This window comes from Rhinatrema bivittatum, chromosome 6 (genome assembly GCF_901001135.1).
Source record: "Rhinatrema bivittatum chromosome 6, aRhiBiv1.1, whole genome shotgun sequence".
NCBI lineage: Eukaryota > Metazoa > Chordata > Amphibia > Gymnophiona > Rhinatrematidae > Rhinatrema > Rhinatrema bivittatum.
The window spans coordinates 334,475,551-334,491,287 of record NC_042620.1 but is presented as its reverse complement, the minus strand read 5'-3'; the positions used below and the strand labels follow the sequence as shown (position 1 = coordinate 334,491,287).

The window sequence follows — 15,737 nt, the reverse complement described above, 5'->3', positions numbered from 1 at the left end:
TGCCCCGGAGTGACTTGCTTGGCTTCATCGCTCCATTCGTGCTACAGTCCCTGCTCGGTTCCTGCCTGCCTGCTACAATACCTGCTTGGTTCCTGCCTGCCTGCTACAGTACCTGTTTGGTTCCTGTTTACCTGCTACAGTTCCTGCCTGGTTCCAGTACCCGAGTCTTGCTACAGTACCTGCCTGGTTCCTGTTTACCTGCTACAGTCCCTGCCAGGTTCCAGTAACCAAGTCTTGCTACAGTTCCTGCCTGGTTCCTGTTTACCTGCTACAGTTCCTGCCTGGTTCCAGTACCCGAGTCTTGCTACAGTACCTGCCTGGTTCCTGTTTACCTGCTACAGTCCCTGCCAGGTTCCAGTAACCAAGTCTTGCTACAGTTCCTGCCTGGTTCCTGTTTACCTGCTACAGATCCTGCCTGGTTCCAGTACCCGAGTCATCCTACTACAGTTCCTGCCTGGTTCCAGTACCCGAGTCATCCTACTACAGTTCCTGCCTGGTTCCAGTACCCGAGTCTTCCTATAGTTCCTGCCTGGTTCCAGGACCTGAACCCAGTTACAGTATTGCTACTGTCCTAGTCTGGTTCCAGTTACCTGTCCTGATCCACAACCCGCCTAAGTCCCAGCGGCTGGGCCCCTACGGGCTCCTCCCGGGGGGGCTTCAGCTTCCAAGGGTGAAGCCACCTAAGTCCCAGCGGTTGGGCCCCTACGGGCTCCTCCCAGGGGAGTACCAGCTTCCAGGGTGAAAAGCATCTACCTCCCACCTGAACATCTGCCTCCCGGCCTGCTATTCATTAGAGACATTGACCATCTATTCCCAGTCTCCAGCAGGTCGGCCCAAGGGTCCACTAAACTCAGACTCCCACAACACTTTGTCCCTATCTGAAGAAAGGGCAAATTTTACCAAAATAGTTCCTCTCTTCTCAACCTGGGAACTAAAAGATGTTTCTATCGTCGGTAACATTTAATGAGGTTTCCTGTACTACTTGATCAGATATTATACCTTGGTTTCTCCCATTTATAAAGTACGCATTAATAATCAATGGGAGATTCTCAGGTGACAATAATAATATTTCAAGAAAATAGTTTTTCAATTATTCTTTTGACGAAACCATCTTACACTTTGGAAAGTTAACAATTCTTAGATTTGTATATCTAACATAATTTTCTAAAATCTCAACTTTTTTTTGATAACATTGATTCCCCTTGTATTATAGAAGTCTGAACATTCTTAATGGAGGTTATATTCTCCTCTACTTTTGTCAAGGCCACCTCAAAATTAGTAACCATAGGGTTCAAATTTAACAAAACATTTTGCACTTCTTTTATATTTGTATTCAATTTCATTATATTATTTTGCAACAAATTTATAGCTTGCCACAACATTTCCATAGTCACATTTTTTGCCATAGGCATAGAAGGTAAGGATTGAAAATTAAATAGTTCTTGCCTGATGTTGTTCCCTGAGGGGGGAGTAGACACACTTCCTCCAGGTGATTCAGATCTTCCGTCGGCTGCAATCCAACGCTCGCCAACTAAAGGCACCATCTGCGGGGGGAAGAGGTTCCTGAACTCTAACCTCATCGAGATATACTCCCACATCATGTTCCTCCTCAAACAAACTCGACTGAATAAAAGGCGTCCGTATAACAGCAGAGCCAGGATCAGTGGTGGCTGTAATACTCTTCGGTGGTGCAAGTGTTGTTGGGGCCTCGGGACTGAGATTGACATCTCCCAACAGTAGTGAAGCTTGCTCTCCTTCAACTACTGTAACGGGACTCTCTGGGGTCAAATTCTCTGACATTGAGTAAAAGCTTGTCAACATTGTTTGTATTGGGCTTGGTCTGGCATGGGTCGAGGCTTCTTGCCTGACCTTGCCTTTCCGCTTTGTATGCGGCATTGTAATCAACAATCAGAAAAAGGAAAACAATTAGAAACAAGTTGAACTCTTCTACTCACACTTCTGTATACTGCCAATATTAATAGAGATGAGATCTTGTTGGGGGATCCTAGTCCAAGTCAGAAGGAGAGGCAGCCTTCAAGCCTTCGCCGGACCAAGCCGCATGCCCCTTACGTAGCACGCAGCATGCCAATGGCGGTGGGGCACCATCTGCCTCTCAATTTTATTTGGGCAGATGCTCTCCTCCAACGTCACTCAGCGCAACCTCCTCTCACGCCCAATGGGTTGGCCTGGCCTCCCGAGCTGTTCTGAGGGCGTCCACAAAGATATTCCAGGGGGGTTCTCTCACCTGGTGCAGGTATGAATTTGGTGCCTCCCACTCTCACTCTCTCCACGGGCTCCCCCCTTATGTTCTTATGGTGCAGATCACTCCACACTGATGGTGTTCCATCATCTAAATGCTTGATTCCGGCCAGCATTAAATATCACTGAAAAGGAAAGATAAATCTATATCAGTAAAAAATTCATAAACATTTGTGCTTAAACAAAGTATAGCACACATTATCTTAGAATGTTTACTTATGGGACCAAATAGTCTTTCAGAACATGATGGAACAAATACTATGTTGTAAATCTCATCTCTGTCCAAAGTTCTATCTATCTATCTTTTTATATATTTAGAAGTACTTATTACTTTGCCCTCCAAACTTTGGAGTGGGAAAAATAAAAACATTCATAAAAGGAAACAAGCAACCAAAACAAGGCAAACACACATAATATCATAAAAGCAACACATTATTTCAGTGAGACAAAATTAATCCTGCAGAGCAGAGAAACTAATATAAGCTATAGTAAAATGAATAAAACATGATTATCTACAAGACAAAATTAAGCCAGAGGACAGTAAAATGATGAAAATAAGACTGGAGAGGATATCATTGAAATGCTTCAACAAACACATTAATTTTTAATTCCTTTTTAAGTAACGTTTCATCCTGCATGAGTCAGAGAAAGCAAGAGAATTCTAGAGGATGGGACCATATCTGGAGAAGGACTGTTCATGTAGCTTTGGGAGGGGGAATATCTAATAGGAACTGACTTGAGGATCTAAGTTTTCTGGCCAGCATGTGAATTTGTAATATGGAACTAATCCAGAGAGATTTAAAGTTGCGGAATAGATTGTGAATAGAGATGACAATTTTATATTTGATGCAAGCCAAAATTGGTAGCCAGTGCAAGTTTTTCTAAACTGATGTGATATGGTGACATAAAAGTGTGTAAGTGAGCAAACATGCTGTGGTATTCTGAATTATTTGTAGTGTGCAGAGAGAATTCTGAGGGAGAACAGCCTAGGGAGAGTTACAATATTCAATTGATGGAAAATTGTGACATAGGAATATGGGTTTCAAATGTCTCCACATCCTTAACTTGTAGAAGGAGTTCTTAACTACTGATTTGATTTGTGATGACATAAAAAGAGTTGTGTAAAAAAGGACACCAAGAATAGAGGAGACCTAAATGGTATTGCCCAAGGGCTGAACAGAATCAGGTATAGTGAAAGGGAGATGGTGTCCCAGAAATTATATATATATTTTTTTAAGTTTCAAAGAAAGACAATTAGCAGAAATCCAGAAATGAATAGATAGAGACAGATAGAGGCTAGTAGCCGATCATGTTGAATACAGTGGAAAGAAACACAGATAGGAGTTAGGTAGACATTAAAGCATGTGACAAATGACACATACCCTTGGGGCACCCAGAGGTAATCGGGACCCAAGCTGAGAGGTTCCATTAAATTTAATCTGCTGAGCGTGACCAGAAATTTAAGAAGAAAACCCCCAAAAAACAGAGCCAGAAATACCCACTTCAGAAAGATGAGGAAATAGGATAGTGTGATCCAGGGTGTCAAAAGCTGAGGAAATATCCAAAAGAAAGAGATCATAACGGATACCTGAATCAAAATCGTGGTGTATATTAGGGATGTGAATCGTTTTCCATATCGTCTTAACGATAGAAATTGTGTGGCAGGGCAAGAAAATCGTCTTAGGCATGATTTTTTAGTTAAAAAATCGTTAAAAATCGTTTTTTCCGATTAGTGCGCACTAACTCGAGTTAGTGCGCACTAACGGGAGTTAGTGCGCACTAACTGGGAGTTAGTGCGCACTAACTGAAAATGATACAATTTGACACTTTTCAGGTCAGTTAAGGTCAGTTTAGGAATGAATATGTATTCCTATTGGCTGCCCTCTTATTTATTCATGTTACCAAGTTTCCTACTGACAGTATATGGGGGATGGGAAATGGAAACAGTTGGTAGCTTGACAAAACAAGTAATGTGATCAGTCAATGTGACTAGAACTTGTGCCCTAACCCTGATACCAGGGGTATTGTGATCTTCCTGCACACAGTGCCCTATCCCTATTAATACCAGGAGTGTTGTGATCTTCCTGCACACAGTGCCCTATCCCTAATACCAGGGGTGTTGTGATCTTCCTGCACACAGTGCCCTATTCCTGATACTGGGGGTGTTGTGATCTTCCTGCACACAGTGCCCTATTCCTGATACCGGGGGTGTTGTGATCTTCTTGCACACATCCCGATATCAGGGATAGGGCACTGCATGCAGGAAGATCACAACACTCCTGGTATTAATAGGGATAGGGCACTGCATGCAGGATGATCACAACACTCCTGGTATTAATAGGGATAGGGCACTGCATGCAGGAAGATCACAACACCCCTGGTATCAGGGATAGGGCACTGTGTGCAGGAAGATCACAATACCCCGGAGGAGTGAGGGTCAGGCAGCTCCCCCCTGTCTGTGAAGCCAGCCTCTCACTAGTAATGCAGGGAGGGAGCTGTCTCAGACTTCACCATCCTCCCCCCCCCCTCACCCACACACCATTCACTAGCTGGGACATGGGGGAAGTCAGGAGTGAGGGTCAGGCAGCTCCCCCCTGTCTGCGAAGCCAGCCTCTCACTAGTAATGCAGGGAGGGAGCTGTCTCAGACTTCACCATCCTCCCCCCCCCCCCTCACCCACACACCATTCACTAGCTGGGACATGGGGGAAGTCAGGAGTGAGGGTCAGGCAGCTCCCCCCTGTCTGTGAAGCCAGCCTCTCACTAGTAATGCAGGGAGGGAGCTGTCTCAGACTTCACCATCCACCCCCCCCCCTCACCCACACACCATTCACTAGCTGGGACATGGGGGAAGTCAGGAGTGAGGGACAGGCAGCTCCCCCCTGTCTGTGAAGCCAGCCTCTCACTAGTAATGCGGGGAGGGAGCTGTCTCAGACTTCACCATCCTCCCCCCCCTCACCCACACACCATTCACTAGCTGGGACATGGGGGAAGTCAGGAGTGAGGGTCAGGCAGCTCCCCCCTGTCTGCGAAGCCAGCCTCTCACTAGTAATGCAGGGAGGGAGCTGTCTCAGACTTCACCATCCTCCCCCCCCCCCCTCACCCACACACCATTCACTAGCTGGGACATGGGGGAAGTCAGGAGTGAGGGTCAGGCAGCTCCCCCCTGTCTGCGAAGCCAGCCTCTCACTAGTAATGCAGGGAGGGAGCTGTCTCAGACTTCACCATCCTCCCCCCCCCCCCTCACCCACACACCATTCACTAGCTGGGACATGGGGGAAGTCAGGAGTGAGGGTCAGGCAGCTCCCCCCTGTCTGTGAAGCCAGCCTCTCACTAGTAATGCAGGGAGGGAGCTGTCTCAGACTTCACCATCCACCCCCCCCCCTCACCCACACACCATTCACTAGCTGGGACATGGGGGAAGTCAGGAGTGAGGGACAGGCAGCTCCCCCCTGTCTGTGAAGCCAGCCTCTCACTAGTAATGCGGGGAGGGAGCTGTCTCAGACTTCACCATCCTCCCCCCCCCTCACCCACACACCATTCACTAGCTGGGACATGGGGGAAGTCAGGAGTGAGGGTCAGGCAGCTCCCCCCTGTCTGCGAAGCCAGCCTCTCACTAGTAATGCAGGGAGGGAGCTGTCTCAGACTTCACCATCCTCCCCCCCCCCCTCACCCACACACCATTCACTAGCTGGGACATGGGGGCAGTCAGGAGTGAGGGTCAGGCAGCTCCCCCCTGTCTGTGAAGCCAGCCTCTCACTAGTAATGCAGGGAGGGAGCTGTCTCAGACTTCACCATCCTCCCCCCCCCCTCACCCACACACCATTCACTAGCTGGGACATGGGGGAAGTCAGGAGTGAGGGTCAGGCAGCTCCCCCCTGTCTGTGAAGCCAGCCTCTCACTAGTAATGCAGGGAGGGAGCTGTCTCAGACTTCACCATCCTCCCCCCCCCCCTCACCCACGCACCATTCACTAGCTGGGACATGGGGGAAGTCAGGAGTGAGGGTCAGGCAGCTCCCCCCTGTCTGTGAAGCCAGCCTCTCACTAGTAATGCAGGGAGGGAGCTGTCTCAGACTGGTATCAGGGTTAGGGCACTGTGTGCAGGAAGATCACAACACTCCTGGTATTAATAGGGATAGGGCACTGTAAGAGATGACTGTAGTAGATTGAATAAAGATCTGATGTTTCTGCTCTCCTCACACCAAACAAAAACAACACACAAGCAGAGAAGCCCTTCTTACAAAGCTGAGCTAGTGAGTTAAGTAGGAGGAAAAGTAAACATACTGGTGCCAGTGTGGCTACTTAAAAAATACACTTACCAACAATCAATTACATATATTTGAACTGTGTACAGTTCCAGCCAGGACCACCTTTCTAAAATGCACAGTGATTGGCAAATTCAACATGCACTAGCATTTCAGGTGCCTGCTAACAAAATAATAAACAAACAAGTTCTAGTCACGTGAGTGCTGATCATTACATTACTTTTTTTGTCAAGCTTCCAACTGTTTCCATTTCACATCCCCCCAACCATATTGGTAACATCAATAGATAAGAGCACAGCCAGCCAATAGGAATACATACATACATATTCATTCCTAAGTGACCTTTACTGACCTGGGAAGTGTGAACACTTTGTTTCATTTTCTGTTGGTGTTCGTTAGTTTCCAGTTCCATTTCCCATCCCCCCAACCATCACCTCAGTGGTAACCTTGGTAATATCAATAGATAAGAGGGCAGCCAGCCAATAGGAACACATATTCATTCCTAACTGACCTTCAGTGACCTGGAAAGTGTTTATTTGTATCATTTTCAGTTAGTGCGCACTAAATCGAGTTAGTGCGCACTAACGGGGAGTTAGTGCGCACTAACTCGAGTTAGTGCGCACTAACACGATTTAACGATTTTTAACGATAAATCGTTAGACTTTCTATTGTATCGTGTTCTATAACGATTTAAGACGATATAAACATTATCGGACGATAATTTTAATCGTTGAAAAACGATTCACATCCCTAGTGTATATTGTCAAGACTAGACAGATAAAGGTTTGGTATTAGGATAGCTGAATTGTGCTGGACAAAGATTGAAAAACTGGGTGTGCTGTTTCAATACAGAGGATTCAATCAATTTAGTGAAAAAAGGAAGTATAGAAACTGGATGATAGTTTGACAATTCAGAGGAATCTAATGAACTGTTCATAAATATGGGGTAACTGAGGAATAGTTTAGACAAGCAGATAAAGTACTAGTGGAAAGAGAAAGATTAGTAATGTTTGTTATGATAGAAGCTATTTCATTATGACTGCATTTCAAAAGAGCAGTTGCACAGAGAACCACAGAACATGTAGTATTATTGGTGAACTGAATGATACCATCTGAAGAAACATGTTCAAAACTTTGTCATGGGGTACTGAAGAAGGATTAGGTGGCATGGACAGCTGAGAGTTTTGTAAAGAGATTTTGTTTTCCTTTCGAAGAATGTGACAAACACAATAGCTAAGGTATCAATGGTTCCTAAATCAATTGGGTGGTGGTGGGGGGGGGGGGGGGCGGGGGACAGATGGTAAAACCACCAATAGAAACTCAATTACTACTCATCAATAAAAAGTAAAAAGCTATGGCAGGAATTTAAAAATTTTCACCTAAGAAAACTAAGACATTACAAGCTCAATAATGTTTAAAATATTACAAACAATAATCCAATTTCTTCCTTATTGAGATCATAAGACTGTACTGTATGTAAAGAATAAATCCATTTTTGTTCGTACCAGGGCAAAACAAGATCATAATTACCACCACAGATATTTTCATGGGGTTTATTGAGCACAGAAACATCTTAAATCCTCAAATACATGTTAAGCAGCCAAACAATGTTGAACTAAAGGCGCTTCTGTATTCGTTAAGTCGAGCACAGCTACATTGATCCATCATTCACATTATTAAAGCCCACATAGAAAAGATTGCATGAGCACCACTCCAGTTGTTACACACATAGGGCCGGATTTTCAAAAGGTTACGCATGTGTAAGTCCCAGGTGCTTGCAAAAAGGGGGCGGGGCGAGGCAGGGCGGGGTCAGAGGCTCCAGGCACAGCGGCCATTTGCCACTGTGCCGGGGATCGCGTGCCGGCAGCCGGCTGGTGTGCGCAACTTACTTCAGGCCCAGGGTTGAAGTACATTTTGAAATAAAAGAAAAAACATAGAAAAAGGTAAGGGGGAAAGGGTGGGGGAGGTAGGGGAAGAGAAGTTAGGGAAGTTCCCTCCGTGGCCTGGGAGGGAACAGGGGATGGCAGCGCGGATTGGCGTGCACAAGGTGCACAATTGCACGCGCCAACCCCCGGTTTTATAAAATCGGGTGTACATGTGTGTGAACCGGGTAGCATGTGCATATGTATGCCTGCGCTTACCTCTGAAAACCTACCCCATTATGAGCTCTTATTGGTGCAAAGAATGGTAAAGACTGAAAAACTGAATAAAGCTTGCCAATTTGATCAATGCTTTCTAATGCTCTATTGAATCAAATAAATGTGTGGGGATTATCGTAAAACAAAAATCAACTGTGGCTTTGGAAGATGTGGTTGAAACAAGAGGTCTTTATTTGACCACTGTGACCCCGTGTAAATCTTTTTAATAACAGTTCAAGAATAAATCTCTCTTTGATCTCAGCCACAACAGTGGGTGAAAATAGCCTATGTAAATACAGGAACTGTCTAAAGGGTAAATTATCTTCAAATTTCTGGGAATGACAGCCTGAATATTTTAATAAACCATTTCAGTCTTTTTCCTATAAATAGAAAACAAAATATCCACATTTAAAGTTATGGTAATATCCAAAAATGTATCTGACTGGCTGAGTAAGCGAAATACAAGTTTTTATCATAATCTCTGAGGCATTTTTAAAAACATTGGTAGCATTCTAACCCCGCCTGTCCATAATATTGAACAACAACAATAAATCTCTGCTACAGTATAATATGTTTTTTAAACGGAGCATAAAAGATGGCCATGTGGGGAGCCATCGTGCCACTCATTGCGGTACCTTAATTGATGAAAAACTTGTCTTGTTTAAAGAAACAGGACACCAATTTGCATAAAAATTGAATGGGAACTCTAATATGGCCTGATCTACTTTATAAAACTTTATGTAACACCCAAAGCACCCCAATTTGGGGGCTGTTAGCATACAGTAATAGAATATCACAATATCTATATTAACTAAAGATTTTCATATAGGCCATTATATGATTTCAACATCATTATAATGACAGATAAATCTCTAATATAAGATAGAAGGCATAGAACACATTTTCATATGCATTTGTCTACAAGTACTGACATGGGTTCTGAAAAAGAACCTGTTGCTGAAATAATTGGACAGCCTGAAGGCCAATCCAGTGTCTTGTGAATTTTAAGTAGAATATAGAGCACCAGAACCCCAGGAATCTCTATTCATAAAGAACAATATTATCTTTGTGTAATCCACCCTTCATGGAGCGCTGCAATCTTTGGATAATTTAATTCTCCAATTATTATTGTGTTGCCAGTTCTATTAACCTGCCTAATCTCTGTTAGCATTTTATAGTCTGCCTATCGATCCTGGCCAGGAGGAGGTAAGATATCTCCACTGTTATTCTCTTCCCCGTCACTCTTGGAATTTACATCCATACAGAATCCAAAATGCAGTTTGCTCCCTGCAACATAGTCATATACCCTAAGGCTCATACTTTTTAAAGTCCCAACTCCACCCTCCATAACACCTCTCTGCATACAAAGTCCCAGGCTATTCTAATTCAGAAATTTATGAGCATAAAACTGGGTTTATGTATATAAAAGGTTTGGAAATTGCTCCCATAAAGCCTGTACAACATTTGAGCTCAGTCTGTACCCCTGTGGAATTCCTTTTCCTCATGGAGGTTAAGTCACGTTGTTCTCTGCCAGAAACTTCTCGCCCTCCACAGCTTATGCACCGCATTTCAAATTCTTCCACCTTAGCTCTCTCCTCCTATCCACCCTGTGACTGAAGAGTAATTTGTCTCCCTACCTTTTTCTTGTTTTTTCTTTTATTTCAAAATGTACTTCAGCCCCAGGGCCGACTCGCCGGCCGACTGTCGGCACGCGATCCCCGGCACAGCGTCCCAAGGGTTCACCGATTCATTGAATCGTAACAGAGCTCCTACTGATCTTCTGGTACAAGCCACAAAAGACAAGACAACAAAAAAGTGGAAAATCGTATATTCTGCATGAATTAGTTATTTTTTAAAAATAATTGTAATCAACTGTGAAATTTAGAATAGAAAAGATTCTCGGTGTATTAGGGTCTTCATCATTAGGCCAAATTTGCAAAGAATATTACTGTGGAACAAATAGCTGAGCTAAGCAATTTGTTTAAATAAAGAATTTTGTCATAACTGTCTATAAACACATTTATTTTTAAGCCTGCACCTGGAGTATTAGATCATAATGAAACTGCAATTGTGGATTTTGTAGTGAGACGTGAGTCACATGTGTGATTGTTGTACATCAGGTGTGTCACGATGGGAAAAAGGTTGAGAACCAATGTTCTAGAAATGCAGCAATGTTTTCATAGCTGAGAAATAGTTAAGAACCCTACTGAATCTTAGTTTTAGTGATTTCAGCTTTTATTAGAAATTAATTAGGATCATGTGACTTTTATACCCATGAGACTTGTTACCTGTTCTGCTATATTATTCTATCACATAATAAAAGTTGGAATGACAGAAACTGCAATATAATGAGCACTGTGGAATATACTGTATCTTGCTTACAGCATTACCTCTTTGGATAAGGCAAATCAAAAAAGTAAAAAACTCCAACAAACTCTGCAGAAGATTACTATAAATTGTATAATCCAGGTATGTTAAAACTGTCTGCAAGAATAGAAATCTTCCATTAGTATGTGATTTAGAATCCTCTCTGTTACTACTTGAAATGATGGGCAGATCTTGGGACGACCCCATGATCAGCCCACTCACCCCCAGATGCCATTAAGTTCCTCAGCAGCAGGAATGCTACCATAACACCATTCCTTCTGTTTCTCATGCCAGCCTTAGGCATGTACACACTACTGCTCTAGATTGAAAGGCCCTGCAGCAGGAAATCACTGATGGCACCAGATGATGATGTCAGGGCGGCTGGGTCCTTAAGGCCCAGCCGTGCTTCCTTCCAATGCTTCAGCAACAGGTCTGCCTGTGTGTGTTTTTTTTAATCTGATTTTTCTATTCTGCTTTTTGGCTCTTCAAAGAAGATTAAATTTGCTAGTTCTAGTGTCTCATCTCACTGTTGTTGTTTCTCGTCTTGCTGTCACAGTTCATGCTTCTTGTTGCTGCTGTTTTTACCATGCCTGGTTTGTGCCCTTGTTCTGCCTTCCTTGCCTTTGTCTTCCTCCTGCCTTGTCCTGGTCCTTGGCATCTTGCCTTGTCTTGTCCAGTCTTCCCTGTATTGTCCCTCAGTGTTTTATCTTTGTCCATCTTGTCTGTCTTGGCCTGATTCTCCAGTTTTGATCTCTGTCTTGGATTGCTGCCTGCCCTGATCCTTGGCCTGGAGCCAGATATTGTCTGCTCGCTGCCTGCCTTGACCTGGACCCAGACATAGTCTGCTTGCTGCCTGCCTCGATTCTTGGCCTGGACCAGGGTATCATTTGCTTGCTGCCTGCTCTGACCACTGTCCATATCAGGGCTCTCTCTCTGATCACTCTTTAAGGGACACTCACCTTAGCCTTGCCAGCTCCGGAACCCAAGGGCTCAACCCACAGGGAATGGGACTGGTACAGGTAAATTTCCAATTCCAGTCCCAGTAAGGGCATGCCTGACAGCTATTGGCATGGGCCTAGTAGGTTCACCTGCTAGACTGCATCAACCACACCATAGCCAAAGTAAATTTGGATGGTTTTATATGGTCCATCTTCTTGGTGTACAACTCTTTGAGTATTGCTAAATGTTTATTGAAAAGGTGTGATCAAACAAAGCAATTTTAACAAAGAGCAAAGGAAGCTTTCAAAGAGTACAGATCTGAAGCCTGCAATTATTGAATAATATATATCTAGGTATCCATCATACAACATGATTCCTTAATAAAATAAATACAATTGGTTTAGAAAACAAAACAAAGAGTTCTACATGATGATCCTTTATAAATATGTGCATATTGTTCACCTCCATCAGTAAACATGAAAATCTGGAAATTGCATTCTCTTGTAAAGTAATCTGGTAATTTTCTTATTTGCTGTTTTATTTTGTTAGAATTTCAATTTATGATTTACATGAAAAGTTTCTCACATTCTTCTCTGGCGTTAAGGTAACATTAGTGTCCATTTTTTCTTAAATATGTAGTTTGCCAAAAAAATGTTAAATTCTCTTAGATCAAAATGTCAAAGGTGAGTAATACAATTACTATTAAAAGATATTTTAGGAAGCAAAAAAGCTATTCACCCAAAATTTAAATTAAATTAAATTGTAGGAAAAAGTAAATGACAAGGAGACTTGGCAATAACATTTGTACCCAAAAATGCTATTGTCTATCCTTATAAATCAGTATAACTGTCCCAAAAATGGAGAGGTATCATAAACTGGCTTCTGAACTGCTAGACAAGACATCAGCTTTAAATATATCACAACATATTAGACTTTTCTAGCTTGATATTTCTGCTATTCACACCTGAAATTATAAACCCCTGAGAGCAGAACCCCTTCCGCTGGAGGCTATCATGACCAGTGGTAGGGTGGGGAATGAGAATTAGGGGCTGACTATATTCTCACAGGTTTAACCCAAACATCCCTCTCCTCTATCGGGTATGATGCATTGGGGGTGCTGAAACCCACCCAATCTAGTCTTCCAGAGGTAGGAAGGGGATCAGAGTTGTGGCCCTTTCAAGACTCTTAATTCCACAGCCATGCCACATGGCTGCAAACCAAGCACTACGGCTTGCCACCCGGCCCCATGGGGTGATCCTGACTGCACAGTCTCAGCTAAGGAGGAATCGTAGGCTATTCTGCTGTCCAAAAACCCCTGGGGGCCACAGGGCCAGGCACCTCAGGGGTTTTTGGTCAACGGTCCCATTTCCCTTCAAGGGACCCACCAGGAGGCTTCAGCAATCCAGTGAACAACAGCACAGCAAGAGGGTCAGGAATGGGGCTTCCCAAGGGTAGTCACCCTCCCAAAGGTGGTTGCATTCCTCATTCCTCCCCATCAGATCTCCAGCCAGTGGGGTGGGGACATATGGGGGACCTTGCAGCCAGCCACCCAGGCCAGTTTCACCCCCATGAGAACAGAGTTGTATTTGGCTGGGGAAGCACAACCATGCAACTACCCTGCCTTTCTGTACAGTGCATCAGAGCGGCCTCGGAAGGAACTTTCCTTCCACCCCCACCCCCCCCCCCCAGCTTCCCCTACCTAACCCACCCCCAAGCCCTACCTAACCCCCCCCCCCCCCCCCTTACCTTTAACTTTTAAGTTGTGTCTGCCAGGTGTAGGTTGTACGCACTGGCAACGGCCGGCCTGCGATCCCAAGCAAAATGGCAAATGGCTCTGTGCCCGCCCCCACCCCACCCCCATACTACCTCCACCCATGCCCACCCCCATTTTCAAGCCCTGGGACATACACGCATCCCGGGGCTTGCGCACATTGCCGAGCCTGTGCAAAATAGCCTTGGTGCGCGCAGGAGCGGGTTTTCAGGGTTACGCGCGTAACCCTTTGAAAATCTGCCCCTTTATGTGGTCCTTCCACAGTGAATACAAACAAAGATTTGTGAAGAAATTTTGTGTTTTCCTCATCAGCCTCTACATATTCCTGTACAACTCCTATCAGCCTCTACAACTCCTATCAGACCTCGGCCTCAAATTCTACCTATATGCTGACGACGTGCAAATCATCATACCCATCCAGGATTCCATGACCAACGCCCTTGACTTCTGGAAAAACTGCCTCGACTCCATCAACGCACTCCTCAATAGAGATGTGAATCGTGTCCTCGATCGTCTTAACGATCGATTTCGGCTGGGAGGGGGAGGGAATCGTATTGTTGCCGTTTGGGGGGGTAAAATATCGTGAAAAATCGTGAAAAATCGTAAAAAAATCGAAAAAACGTAAAATCGCAAAACCGGCACATTAAAACCCCCTAAAACCCACCCCCGACCCTTTAAATTAAATCCCCCACCCTCCCGAACCCCCCCCCCAAATGACTTAAATAACCTGCGGGTCCAGCGGCGGTCCGGAACGGCAGCGGTCCGGAACGGGCTCCTGCTACTGAATCTTGTTGTCTTCGGCCGGCGCCATTTTCCAAAATGGCGCCGAAAAATGGCGGCGGCCATAGACGAACACGATTGGACGGCAGGAGGTCCTTCCGGACCCCCGCTGGACTTTTGGCAAGTCTTGTGGGGGTCAGGAGGCCCCCCCCAAGCTGGCCAAAAGTTCCTGGAGGTCCAGCGGGGGTCAGGGAGCGATTTCCCGCCGCGAATCGTTTTCGTACGGAAAATGGCGCCGGCAGGAGATCGACTGCAGGAGGTCGTTCAGCGAGGCGCCGGAACCCTCGCTGAACGACCTCCTGCAGTCGATCTCCTGCCGGCGCCATTTTCCATACGAAAACGATTCGCGGCGGGAAATCGCTCCCTGACCCCCGCTGGACCTCCAGGAACTTTTGGCCAGCTTGGGGGGGGCCTCCTGACCCCCACAAGACTTGCCAAAAGTCCAGCGGGGGTCCGGAAGGACCTCCTGCCGTCCAATCGTGTTAGTCTATGGCCGCCGCCATTTTTCGGCGCCATTTTGGAAAATGGCGCCGGCCGAAGACAACAAGATTCAGTAGCAGGAGCCCGTTCCGGACCGCTGCCGTTCCGGACCGCCGCTGGACCCGCAGGTTATTTAAGTCATTTGGGGGGGGGGGTTCGGGAGGGTGGGGGATTTAATTTAAAGGGTCGGGGGTGGGTTTTAGGGGGTTTTAGTGTGCCGGCTCACGATTCTAACGATTTATAACGATAAATCGTTAGAATCTCTATTGTATTGTGTTCCATAACGGTTTAAGACGATATTAAAATTATCGGACGATAATTTTAATCGTCCTAAAACGATTCACATCCCTACTCCTCAATGACCTTCATCTCACCTTAAACACTTCTAAAACAGAACTGCTTCTTATTTTACAACACTCACCCCCCAAACCCGCACTTGAAATGACCCTGCCTATAATGCCTTTCTTACACAGCCCTGTGCAAGAAACCTTGGGGTTCAGATTGACCAACAACTGAACCTGAAAAAACACATCAACCTGATCCTTAAGGAAGGCTTTTTCAAACTCAATGTGATAAAAAACTAAAACCCTTACTTCACGCTGCTGATTTCCGCACCATCATTCAAGCCACCCTCTCAACAAAAATGGAATACTGCAATGCCCTCTTCCTAGGTCTCCCCTACTCAAAACCTCTCCAAATGCTACAGAATGCTGTAGTGAGAACTATCTCTAATGCCCGTA

The 15,737-nt window shown here is 45.0% G+C and overlaps 1 long non-coding RNA gene across 1 annotated transcript in view; it reads right to left on the bottom strand.

Moving 5' to 3' along the window:
• Positions 1–2,251: 2,251 nt before the first annotated feature.
• The window catches only part of LOC115093315, a 69,236-nt gene continuing 55,750 nt past the window's right edge, over positions 2,252–15,737 (bottom strand). Inside the window, exons 5-6 of the long non-coding RNA XR_003857285.1 lie at positions 10,298–10,440; positions 2,252–2,384 (exon numbers count right to left, since the gene is read on the bottom strand). This is a non-coding gene — a long non-coding RNA (uncharacterized LOC115093315). The remainder of the gene's footprint in view (positions 2,385–10,297; positions 10,441–15,737) is intronic.